The following is a 13981-nucleotide window of genomic DNA, read 5'->3' on the forward strand; positions in this document are numbered from 1 at the left end:
TTTTATTTTTAGTATGTCTGAACGTAGCGCTGGGCAATTAATCGAAAACCGACATTTAGAAACTCTAATCGACTTAATCTTACTCATGTCAGTTAATCGTGGTGTTCACTGTTGCCATGACAACAAAGGTTGCATATCTTTAAGGAATATGAAAACTTCATGTGAAGATCATTTGAACCCAAACCATGATCTTTACATAGTTCTAATCAAGTCAACTAGACATTAACCACAGCTTCCTTCCTTTCCTTTCTTCCTTCCTCCTTCGTTCCTTCCTCTCTCTTTACTCCCTTCCTTCTGTCCTCCCTTCCTCCTCCCTCCTTCTTTCCTTCTCTCCTTCCTTTCCTCTGTCCTTCTTTCCTTCCTTCCTCCCTTCCTCTTTTCCTTTCTCCGTCCCTCCTACCTTCCTTCTTCCTCCCACCCTCCCTCCTTTTCATTCCTTCTTCCTCCCTCCCTTCCTTCCTTCCTTTCTTGTCCTTCTTTCCTTCCATCTTTCTTTCCTTCCTTCGTCTTCTTTTCCTTCCTGCCTTCCTGTCTTTTGTTCATACTTCCTTCCTTCCTTTTTTATTGTCTTCATTTCCTTCCTTCCATCTGTCTTTCTTCCATCTTTCCTTCCTGTCTTGTTTTCCTTCTTTCCTTCCATCTGTCCTTCCTTCCTTCTTGTCTTCTTTTCCTTCCTTCCTTTTTTCCGCACTGTCTTCTTTTCCTACTTCCTACCTTCCTTCCTTCCTTCGGTCTTTCTTCCCTTCCTTCCATCTTTCCTTCCTGTCTTTCTTCCCTTCCTTCCATCTTTCCTTCCTGTCTTGTTTTCCTTCCTTCTTGTCTTCTCTTCCTTCCTTCCATCTTTTCTTTTCCTTCTTTCCTGTCTTTTTTTCCTCCTTCCTTCCTTCCCTCCCTATTGTCTTCTCTTCCTTTCTTTCATCTTTCCTTCCTTCCTTCCTTCCTTCCGTCTTTCTTCCCTTCCTACCATCTTTCCTTCCTGTCTTGTTTTCCTTCCTTCTTGTCTTCTCTTCCTTCCTTCCTTCCTTCCATCTTTTCTTTTCCTTCCTTCCTGTCTTTTTTTCCTCCTTCCTTCCTTCCCTCCCTATTGTCTTCTCTTCCTTTCTTCCATCTTTCCTTCCTTCCTTCCTTCCACTGGTTCAGAAACTGAACACATGGACTCAGTTCAGTGTTTTACTTAAAAACATCTGAACATGAAACACTGATTTATGCAACAGCAGCGTTAGCAGAGACTCTCTAACTGCTATCGTCTCCCTTCAGGGCCTCTTGGACCACAGTCAGCTGTTTGGTCTAGTTCCTCCTGCTGATCACCACTTACATGTGTTGTGTAAAAAAAAGAAAAGAGGACCATGAAGAGAAAAGAGTATCTGAGCTAGTGTGAATATGACTGTGTGTTTTGTCTCGTACCGGTACTGAGTATGTGTCGTCTATCTGGAATTCGGCGGGTTCGTCGTTGCTAAAATTGGTCCTAGACGAGAGGAGATTGAGGAACATCTTCAGCAGGTCCATGTTCTCCCCTGTCACATTTGATATCTGGAAAATTGGACACATCCTGCAGAGAGACAGAGAGAGAGAGAGAGAGGAAGGGAGAAAGGGAGATGGAAGATAAAAAAATATGACGGCTTTAAGATTACTTTCTTATCGGCTTCACACAACATAACAATCATATGAAAAGCACCCAGTTGACCAAAATCCTTTAAAAAAATTCTTTCTGTATAAATGAATTAAGTTTGAAGCCAACATTAAGTCGAGCATATTCCCACGTCGCTTCTGCATTTACACATTCTGTCTTTGCTCTGAAGGCGTGTTTCAGTACTCATTATCCTCAGAAAGTGTGTAAGTGTGTGTGAGTCATTTTAAAAATACTACAGTGTTTTCGCCCAAGTTGAGGCTCTGCATAGAAAACACTGCACTAATGAGAAATGTAAAATTGCCATGTGTGTAATTTGTCCATCTCCTAATGCTTTGTGTGACATCATCATCATCTTTCTATTTCCTGTTTGCTCGTACCTCTCGGAGCTGAAGTTGGAGGCTGTGACGATGACATCATCCTTGTTCTGGACCAACACGGGGATTTTTCTGCAGCCTGGCGACTTTAATAGCCTCTGTAATAATTTTAGTGTTTCTGCAGATACACACACACACACACACACACACATACACACACACACACACACTAGATGAGTGATTTCTCACAACAAAAACACCTGCTGTCACAAAGTCTGGACACACAGCACGCAACTGAACAGACTGTAAACATGTTGGAGGTTAACACGCTTCACAACGACTACAGACTTCACAACAAGGAAAGGAAACATTTTCTAAACTCATAACTAACTACTGTTAATTTGCTCTTACAGCAGTTAACTGTTGCTGCAACTCAACTCTTTTTCTTTCAGTAATTTAGAGAGTTTAATTCCTTTTATAGATTGCACCAATACTGATACAGATATGTGACTGACACTGACTTAACACTCCTGTTGTCCTCGAGTCAAGGAAGGAAGGAAGGAAGGAAGGGAGGAAGAAGGAAAGAAGGAAGGGAGGAAGAAGGAAGGAAAGGATGGAGGGAGGGAGGAAGGAAGGCAGAAAGGAAGAACGAAGGAAAGGAGGGAGGAAGGGAGGGAGGAAGAAGGAAGGAAAGGAGGGAGGAAGGAAGAAAGGGAGGAAGAAGGAAGGAAGGGAGGGAGGGAGGAAGGGAGGAAAGGAAAGGAAGGAAACAAGGAAGGATATAAGGACAGAGGAAAGAAGGAAGGACAGACGGAAGGAAGAAAGAAAGGGAGGAAAAGGAAGGAAAGGAGGGAGGAAGGAAGGAAGGAAGGAAGAAGGAAGGAAAGGAGGGAGTACATATTCTGTAATTTGTATATTTCCAATATCTACACAAAAACAAACAGTGCTTTTGTTGTTTCCAATTCTTACTGTTAAATGTTTGTTTTTATGTAAAGCACATTGAGTTGCCCCCTGGGTATGAAATGCATTATATAAATAAAGCTGCTGCCTTGCTTTAAAAAGAGAAACTCAGTAACAGAAAGGTCAGTTGCTATAATATTGTGCTGATGTAAGTATTGCAAAGATATTGAAAATTACCATAGAGACATAATTCATTCATAACTTACTTCTCAAATTCCTCTACATTCTGAACACATCTTAACAACAACAATTATTTATGTCACTTCTTCCAGGCCTGGAGAAGAAAATATTATTTATATACAGCTGCAGCTTAAACCATTGCATCATAAAGACATGATGTCTCTTTACCTTGCAGGATGTTGGCCGGACACATGTCTATCTTAGTAACCACGACAAACACTGGCACGTTTAAGGCCAGAGCCAGACCCAGATGCTCTTTGGTCATGCCAACGATGCCAGCATTACTGCCAACCTGAGAGGAGGGAGGGAGGGAGAGGGGGAGAGGGAGAGGGAGAGGGAGAGAGAGAGAGAGAGAGAGAGAGAGAGACAGAGAGAGGGAGGGAGGGAGAGAGAGAGAGAGAGAGAGAGAGGGAGGGAGAGAGCAAAGAGACAGGAGAGGATCGTTAATTGTTTATTTTAGCTTGCCTGTGAAATCTTATTAGAAATTGAACACTTAACCCTTCACATACTGTTCATATTCCCCTCATATAAAGTGTCTGTACCAAATTTTGAACCACTAATCTGTTCAGAAAGCATCAATAGTCGATCTGACTGATCAATAAATGGGTGATTTAACCTTGATTAATGTTTCAGAGAGCAGAGAGAGTGTATTTATTAGGTTTTACATCACTCATTATTGGAGAAAAAACACCTACTATCACACAATATCATGTCATATTTTACCTAAGACATGAAAATATAACAGCAATAATTATTTATATGTATTTTATTGAAACTGAAAACAACAAGAACTGTGGGGTTTCTTGTATAACCATTGGAGCCATCAGTCTTCACTGCTACATCATAAAAAGAAATCCTCTTAACTACTATCTTATTAAAACTATTAACTTTTCATTTAACAAAATAATATGGCAGTAGTAGATACGGGTCAAATTTGATGGGTCAAAATGTGTAGCACCTATACAAAAGTATAACATTTTAAAATATTAAGTTTTAAGTTTAGGAAAACTCATCCCATTTCAAAGTAAAAGACATTTGGGGTGTTTTTACAAGCTGTCAAATGTCAAAATGGGTCACATTTGATCTGAACAGTATGTAAAGGGTTAAAAAACAGCCAACTGACAATCTAAGCAGCGATCTCCTCTCTCACCATAAGCATGCAGAAGTCGGGCAGGTGTCCAGTCATGCCGAAGACGGTGGTCTTGAGGTACTTCTCGTGGCCTGCCAGGTCGATGAAGGTGATGACCTTTGAGGATTTCTCACAGATCTTGGTCCAGTCCAAGCCGCCGCCGTGGCTGTCTGGCTTGTTCACCACCTAAAGGAACAGAGATATCGACACAGAGAATAAAAGATGAGTTACAGCGTGTGTGTGTGTGTGTGTGTGTGTGTGTGTGTGTGTGTGTGACCAGAAAACCAGATGAGTCGAGAACACACAGGAGTCAAACAAAGAAAGAGGGAAAAATTCAGTGTCCAGCAAAGTTAACTTTTCTTTCCTTACAACTCTATCAAGTTGACACATGGAGAGAAACTCAGATATACAAAGTTATTTAACATATCTTAACGAGGTAGACCGAGCCCTATAAAATAAGAAGGAAGGAGGGAAAGAAGGGAGGGAGGGAGGGAGGAAGGAAGAAAGGAAGGGAGGACAGATTGAAGTAAGGAAGGAAGGTAAGAAGGAAGGAAGAAATGAAGGAAGGACAGAAGAAAGGAACGAAAGAAGGAAGGTAGGAAAGACAGAAGGAAGGAAGGTAGGAAAGACAGAAGGAAGGAAGGAAGGAAGGAAGGAAGGAAGGACAGAAGAAAGGAACGAAAGAAGGAAGGTAGGAAAGACAGAAGGAAGGAAGGAAGGAAAAAAGGAAGGTAGGAAGGACAGATGGAAGGAAAGAAGGACAGAAGGGAGGAAGGAAGAAATTAAGGAAGGACAGAAGGAAGGAAGGAAAGAATGAAGGAAGGAAGGAAGGAAGAAAAAAGGAAGGTAGGAAGGATGTAAGGAAAGAAAACAACACAGGAAGGAAAGTGGGCCTACATGTTATCAAAGTGTCAGTTGGTTATTATTATGAGCTACATCATGTGGTGTGTGGATCAGCAGAGGCTCACCTGTCCCTCCTGATCAAACCCCAGGATGTCGTTGCCCACGCTGCTGGTCCTGCCGCTCTCCATCTCATGTTTGTGTCTGAAGAGCTTCTGGCGAGCGAAGCCTCTGCCGTTGTCCAGCTCGCCGTGGGTCAAGACTCCCAGCAGCGTGCTCTTCCCAGCGTCCACGTTCCCCACCACCGCCACTCTGCAGACGAGATGGAGGAGAGGAAACACGGCTGTTAAATATATACGTTGATATATTATAGTGTTATCAGAGAAGCGGATACATGCCCACTTCCTGTCTGTGATAATAATGTTCCTATTATTTCATTTATTTAAAACTGTTACCGGAAGGGAGGAAAGTATAGAAGGAAGGAATGAAGAAAAGGAAGGAAGGAAGGAAGGAAGGAAGGGTGGAGGAAAGGAAAGAAGGAAGGAAAGAAGGACAGAGGAAAGAAGGAAGGAAGGAAGGAAGGTAGGAGGGAGGGAGGAAAGAAGGAAGGAGGGAGGGAGGGGGAGGAAAGAAAGAGAGAAGGAAGGAGGGAGGGAGGGAGGAAGGAAAGGAAGGAGGGAAGGAAAGAAGGAGGGGAAAGAGGAAGGAAGGACAGAAGGGAGGGAGGAAAGAGAGAGGAAGGAAAGAAAGAGAGAAGGACAGAAGGAAGGACAGAAGGAAGGGAAGAAAGAGAGAGGAAGGAAAGAAACAGAGAAGGACAGAAGATCGGTGATCGGCCCCAAAAATCCTGATTGTGTAAAGCCTAATATAGCGAGTTATTTCATGGCACTTTTCACATAGAGCTAGTCAAGATCATACTCTGTAATTTACAAAGCACTTCAAAAAACTAAAATCAGAATAAAAGCCATGCAGTTATAAAGAAAAATGAGGATATGATACATTAAGATGCATCAAAATCGTTTTAGAATCAAATCAAGTTTCCCGCTCCTAGTAGATTCCGTCTTTATTCATGTTATACACCAAATTTAAGTACACTCGTTTAATTTCAGCTCAGTGTGAGAGTTTCATTTATGGTCTCGCTGCTCTCCTCTGCTCTCAAGGGACTCGGCGCTGACGCTGTTGAGTTAGCAGCTGTGGTCGAGCGAGCTAGAGAGTGAATGAAGAGAGGGAGCGCTGACAGGGAGACAGCTGGTGAATCAGATCAATGAAAATGATAATGGGATATGAAATGACCTATATCAGGATATGAGATGTTCATCATCGTAACGTCCAACCCTAACTCCGACCATTTTACTTATGCTGCTAGTTCATGTGCACACGTCACATTTTGCACATCAAATTAGATTTTTACACGACAGGGCATTATGAGTATGCAAATAAGGTAATTAATATGCAAAAGGTCCATCTCATATACTGCATATATGAGAGTTTAGGTTTCTAGTGATTTTCAGAAAACATCTGATTAGTTTCGAGACAAGTGCAGCTGTGACTAGACTGAGTCACAGCTGCACTTGTCTAGAAATCAGGCGGGGAGTTCAGGTCCTCTGAAATGAGGCCAACACGGAAGTAACTTAGAACTGCATTCTAGCAAAAGGCCACCAGGGGGCGACCGTTTTGGTGTCAAAAGGACTTCCGTCTCGATACAAGTCAATGGAGAATTCACCAACTTCTCACTTGATTTCTAACCTCAGTAAACGTTTTCAAAATGTGTTTATGGTCTCAATCGCTAGTTTAAAGCCTTCTTCAATGCAGTATGATGTTCATTTGGGACATTTTGGCCTCCCTGATTTTATATTTGACAATAAAGCAGGGTATGCATTAGGGCGTGGCTACATCCTGATTGACAGGTTGATTGACCAATGTCCTCGAGATCCAGCCCCCGCAACCATAACAACCTCCCTGCTACGCCCATCGCTACGCTAATGGCTCCGCCTCATGCCCATATAAGTAGAATCCGTGTTTTTATTATATTCCCAGAATGCATCTGAAATTTTCAAGATGGCGCTGTCTAGATTCGAAACTATTGGCTTCCGAGCAGCAGTCCACAAACCAATGGGTGACGTAACGGATGTTAAGTCCATTTCTTTTATACAGTCTGTGGGCTAGACTGAGCCACAGCTGCACCTGTCTAGAAACTCCACTATTGAGACAGGTGTTGAGTTGAGTGTTGTTGAGACTATAATTAAGGTTGAGAAGTGTCACACTCATGGGGTAACACTCCTCCTTGGTGCACCTAACACATATTTATTTTCTCCTCTCATTTTTTTTACCTGACTTCCAGAAAATCCTGCTCGCCCACACGCCTGCGGATGAGGTAATCCTGAATCTTTCCGCCGGTGTCTGTCCTCTCTCTCAGCAGGATTAGATCAGCCTCAATCTGTTCACACAAGGACCTCACCGTGGCGACCGACGCCTCCATATCTTTCTCATCCAGACCATAGTCACCTCCGTCTAAAAGGGATGAAGGAGGAAGAAGAAAAGAGAGGTTGTTTTTTTGGGGGGTTTTTTGATACAGGATGAAAAATAACAAATGCAACATTACACATCTCCTATTTAATATGCGCTTTGATCCAGAACACGATGAGGATATATACTTTACGAGAGTGTCTGGTAAATGTCAGGGCTAATGTAAGGCCTCGCCCTGTAAAGGTCAGTAACTACCTTTAAAACAGGGTGGTGACCAGGATGCCAAATAACACAGTTGAAGGTTTGATTTTATGGAGGAAAGAGTAAACACACAGGAGGTTTATGTGAGAGATACAACATCTACGACACTTCTTCAAAGAGCTTCAGACCCAATCCATGTACAGCAGGCTTGTTAAATTGTCTATAAAGATTACTCAGTTGTAAATTTCCAAATAAAAAACACTTACAGATTATGTGTATTTTTTCAGTGAAGAAAATCTAAAACTTTACTTTAAAACCAGTTACTTTATCCTTCTACAGCCCTGTGTCCTGATTTCAGGACATTACATTTTGGGTTTGCTGGACTTTATACTTCATACTAGGGCTCCTCGATTAGGGGAAAAATCATAATCACAATTTTTTGGGTCAAAATTGAAATCACGATTATTAAAACAATTTTTTTTAAACTTTAGAAACATGCTGAATTTCTTGTCCATTCGGCTTAATTAATGTTCTCTCCCAGCAGCAGCCTTTTATCTGCCGCTTAACGCAACACACAGCAGAAAATGTGCAGAGATATTAGAGCTGAGCTGGTTACCATGACGATAGTTCACACAACACTTCCTGGTTTTTAATAATTAGTCAGTAAACTCAGCATCGTCTGACGCAGGCTGGAAACTCTGCACTTTTATTTACAGTTAAAACATTTCGCCGTGTGTTTCAGCTATGCTGCAGCTTCCGGTCTAAGCTTTTCAAAATAAAACCTTTCTTATTGAGCGCTATCTCATTATTATTAAAAATCGTTTCCCCCCCCGATTTAATTAGTTTTGAGATCGTTTGGCCCCTAAATCGTAATCACGATCAAATTTCGATTAATTGAGCAGCCTTACTTCATTCTGCTTAACTTTGACCTGTTGACCTCGTTCATTAAGACTCTTTAAACCTAAACCTTAACACATTTTACAGTTGAAACTTGTTTATGTATGCTTTATAACGTTTGTAGTTTGATATATGACTAATTTTAGCCTCAGGAAGAAGCTATGACGCTGATAATCAGGAAGTACTCGTTGAGATTAAATATGAGGAAATTAATTAATTGTTTTACAGTAAAGCAGATCTATTACAAAAACTACTTCCTGTTAAAAGACGATGCTTCGTATTTGTACTTACTAATCAATAATATCTAGGAAAAATGACAAATGCACACCAGACAAAGGCTCGGGTCTCAGGAGGTTTTGATTAAGTATCTCACCGACACCACAAACACACCATCACTAACTAGACTGGCTGGTAGTAGCCTTACTTCATTCTGCTTAACTTTGACCTGTTGACCTCGTTCATTAAGACTCTTTTTGTGCCACCTAGTGTAAAAATCAGTGTTAAACCTTGATGACAGGCATCTTGGCCGAGTTAACCAACAGACAAAAGTGGACCAGGTACAAAACCTTAACACATTTTACAGTTGAAACTTGTTTATGTATGCTTAATAACATTTGTAGTTTGATATGTGACTAATTTTAGCCTCAGGAACAAGCTGTGAGGAGGTATGAGGAAATAGATTAATGATTTTACAGTACAGCAGATCTATTGTCCCCATATGAGGACATTATTTATTACAAAAACTACTTCCTGTTAAAAGACGATGCTTCGTATTTGTCATTACTAACCAATAATATCTAGGAAAAATGAAAAAAGCACACCAAACAAAGGCTCGGGTCTCAGGATGTTTTGATTAAGTATCTCACTGACACCACAAACACACCACCACTAACTAGCCTGGCTGGTAGTAGACCAGTCAGCCAGCAGCTCGTCCAGCCAGTCAGACGGCCGGGATTCACTGACACGACATGAACTGTTGAACTAGTGACTGTCTCTCTGTGCTGAGCAGGGAAAAATGACACCCTTTCACACATGCCATGCCCTTTGACCCCTCAGCAGGCCACAGGGGTCAGACGTGTTGCTGTAAAAAGGCAGAAAATAACTCAGGTTGCCAACAAAAGCCCCCGGTGTTTGTGTATAGGTGGAGGGTTACAGAATGAAAACTACACATGTGGTTATCTGCCTGTGAGGACACACAGGGACACAGCTGATAGGAATACACCAAACTAAATATACTTTCACTTACAATATGTGTAGATAAAAGAAGCTGGGACTATTTCTAAAAACTTCTGGTTCAGTTTTAAACCCTTACATACTATTCAGGGTTTCAAATTTGACCCCATTCTTACATGTTAGAGCTCTAAAAACACCTTTTACACATTTATTTTAGCTTGACTTTTCCTAATGTGATCAACTGCGTACAAAAATGGAAATAAAACGCCTCATTTTATATTATTTTAGTGCAGCTGATACACATCTTTATACACGCAAATGTATAAATTTGACCTGTGTTTACTTAAAAAATTCAAAAATCAGCATTAAAACATGTTTTTTTATTCATCATATTCTATAAAATGTTCACCTGGACCATAAAATAGTGATTGTGAATGTCTTTTTTCTATAAGATTAATCAAACATTTATTAAGGACTGATGGGGAATGTATGAATGTGTATTGGTGTAGAGACTAATTATGAGTTAGAACATGAACAGTATGTAAAGGGTTAAAAAAATAAAATCATAGATGAGATATAGTATTATTATCATTTCTATTGTTTTCAAAAAAGTAATGGAGCCGTATTTGGACTCTCTTACTGAGCACCTGAAGGATTCCCGGACATAAACATTATATATGTGTTTAATATACTCGGCCCATAAAGGGAGGAAGACGACTGCATTGAAAATGTAAAACTGCTTACTGTGGATGAGAGGGGCATTAATCAACAACAAAAAAAAGGCACTCAGGGGTATTTTCAAGGTGAATAGCAGAAGCAAATAAATGTTTGATGTATTTCTTGAAAAATGAATTGTTTGATGAAAAAAATATATTGCTGTTTAAAATCTTTGCTTCATCCTCCGAGGAGGGGGTGATGAAGGTGCTGGACTCTGAATTTAATGAACTGAAGCTTCTCTATCTAAATCAAGCTCAGCTCTCTTGCCATCGCATCGACTACTGCAGTGTCAGGTCCGTCATGAACAAGATAAACCATGCTGCGATTAATATATTTTCACGTCTGTTCTAATTAGCAATAGTCGTACTTGTGTGATCATTTCCCGATAGATCAAAACAGACCTCGGAAACAGGCTTCAAGAGAAAATCCCGACAGCCTTGCGTGTGGATCAAAACTAAATTGACCCCCTCGGTGGCTGAGATAAACGATCAGAGAGATGTGGGAGAATTGGCGTGTAGTGATCCGACACTACATTACACACTACAGTGATCCGAGTCTATGCAGCAAAAAGTTAAGAGCCCCCATTACATTAGCTTATGTCCTCTCCTTCATGAGCACTGACCTGAAAAAAAGAGACTGGATAGTTTAATGCAACATGGTAGAAATACTACTTCGCTTGCTTTCACCTACACACTCTTTTTTTTTTTTAAACTGCAGAGTTTATGAAGGAGAGGACACAATTGTAAGGGAATGAAATGCACAAAAAGCTGATAATTCCCGAGGCCCTTGAAGTGATCAGTTTGGATCTCTTGGTTGATCTACTGTAGCCAATCAGGACTTAATAATAGTGTAATAACTTTCTTTGTTGTTAAAGAAGAAAGAAGGAAGGAAGGAAAGAAGGAGGAAGGGAAGGAAGGAAGGAGGGAGGGAGGGAGGGAGGGAGGGAGGGAGGGAGGAAGGAAGGAAGGAAGGAAGGAAGGAAGGAAGGAAGGAGGGAGGGAGGGAGGGAGGAAGGAAGGAAGGAAGGAAGGAAGGAAGGAAGGAAGGAAGGAAGGAACAGTCAAAACAGACAGGGTCAATTGACTAATAACACATTACATAATCATATTTTCAAATCTCCAGATAATTATTAACTTCCTGAAGGAGAAAGTTGATAGTCTGCTCAAAAAAAAGCTGATTATTCCCGAGGCCCTTGAAGTGATCGGTTTGGATCTCTTAGTTGATCCACTGTAGAAAATCAGGACTTAATAATAGTGTAAAATCTTTGGTATTACTTATTTAGATTTTCATTTTTTGAACTTAAGAGCACAAGATTTGATATTATTTATTTTAATTTCCTTTGTTGTTAAAATACAGCACTGAATAAAATGACTAATAACATGTTTGTATATTTTCAAATCTCCAGTCAGCTTTTAGCACTAACTTAATGCAACTCTGGTTTAGCCGTAAGTGGTTAAGTTATAAATGACTAACCCTTTTAACATTAAAGATTATTACTTAAATGATATTCCAAAAGCTGAACTTGATATTGACCCCATGATGTCCAAAACAAACCAATCTCCCAAATATTTTCTAAATGAAATGGTCTAAATATTTTACTATTTCCTAAAGCGATGGTCACATCTTTGAGTTTTCAGAGTGAATTTTGGCAGATATCTGTAGACTTAGATCAGTCCTGGTATCAAAAGGTCCATCTGAGTTTTAATCACATACAAGTTCCTAGTCAACACAAACTCTGGATATTTTAATCTTTAACAATTCAAAAAGATGTCATTCAGATGTTCAATCAGCTGCCGTTATTTAAGCCATATTTTTTTATACAGTGTGACAGTGCATCTTTCGCTCATAGCAAGTGTTTAAATTTAGTGTTTCAACTAATCCTAACATTAATATTATAAAGACAACATTTTAGTTTGTAAATACACATTTTATCTCAATTACGTCATGTTTTCATCACTGAGTAAGTGGTATAGTTTGCTGTTATTATGTTATTTTATGATTATTTGTGACTAGAAAAGTCTATTATTTGCACTATTTGCTTCCCATCTTCCATCCTCAATGCAAGCTTAAAAAAAAGGCATTATATTGAATTATGTGCTGTTTGAGGGACATGAAATAAGCTGAATTGAGGCACTGAATATCCTAAACTTCAAAAAAAGAAAAAAAAGGTCAGTTGCCCTTACCTGAGCCCATGCCGACCACATAGATGGTCTCTCCACAGCCCTCATCTATTCGCTCCCTCAGATGCCGTAGTAACGAATCATACTGTTCCCCTGTTGGACTCACTAGGGCCACCTGAGAAGCAAAGGACACCAGAGAGTCAGTGTCACTCAGTTTGCAACTTCAACAAGAAATCAGAAATCATAGTTTTTGTTATAAAGCTATGTATTAAGTCCGTCTGGCGCTGTTTCTTTTAAACAACATACATAAATAACTGCAGAGAGGGGAAAAAAGGTCTATGCATTAAGTCCGTCTGGTGCTTTTAAACAACATAGAGGGGGAAAAAAATATCTTCTATCAGTGTCACTCAGTTGCAACAAGAAATCAGAAATCATAGTTTTTGTTTTAAGGCTATGTATTAAGTCAGTCTGGTGCTTAAGGCTTCTTTAAATCAACATACATAAATAACTGCAGAGTTTGCACATTCAGGGGATCCCCCCTCTCAGGCCAGGAGTGAGTAACTTGACAGCTGGATGCAGTTACACACACACACACGTAGTGCAATATACGTGTCACTTTTCTTGTGTTTCTCAGCCACAGCCAGCCAAAAAAAAAAAAAAAAAAAAACTGAGTGTGCAACATGCATGCATTTACTGTAACTACACAGCATTCCTTTTACCGAATCAAAACAAACAACAACTTTTTTAAAAACACCTTAATGTCACACTTTTAGATGCAGTTTCTAAAGAGGCCCACCTTGCTGCTTAAGTCTAAATGATCCGCGGACTCGCCGTTTGTGCCTTCCCCGTCCTCAAAGCCTTCACCGCCGGATGCATCGTCCGCACATCCCCGGTCCGGTGCAAACATACAAGCGGGCACTATAATGGACTCAGCTGTTTGTATTGCAGACGGACATAACGCTGCTTCTGTCGCCGTTAACGACGCCATTTCTATATAGCAAAACAGAGAGAGAGAGGAAGAGCACAAAAAAACACATGTAAACAAGACAAAATAAATAAACAAACTTATCTCATTTGCATAGCTCCATTAGCTTTAGCCATTAGCCAAACGACAAAGTTACGTTTATTATCGAAGTTAAAACATTTTTTTTATCACTTGCCGTAAGCCGTAACACGTCAGCAATTACTGTTAAACTTTTTTGTGACATCTACGCTAAGTGGGTTGAAAAAAAGCCGAACATAATAATCATTAAATCTCTTATTAAAAAAATGACAGGCATACCATAAGCTACTACTAGCTAGCCGATGAGCTAACTTGGTTGTTTATTCGTGTTAGCTCCGGTTTGTGTGTGTG

General features: G+C 40.2%; 1 pseudogene; it reads right to left on the bottom strand.

Annotated features, from left to right (window-relative positions):
* The window catches only part of LOC128365065 (GTP-binding protein 1-like), a 17929-nt pseudogene extending 3948 nt beyond the window's left edge, over nt 1-13981 (bottom strand).

This window comes from Scomber japonicus, chromosome 2 (genome assembly GCF_027409825.1).
Source record: "Scomber japonicus isolate fScoJap1 chromosome 2, fScoJap1.pri, whole genome shotgun sequence".
NCBI classification, from domain to species: domain Eukaryota; kingdom Metazoa; phylum Chordata; class Actinopteri; order Scombriformes; family Scombridae; genus Scomber; species Scomber japonicus.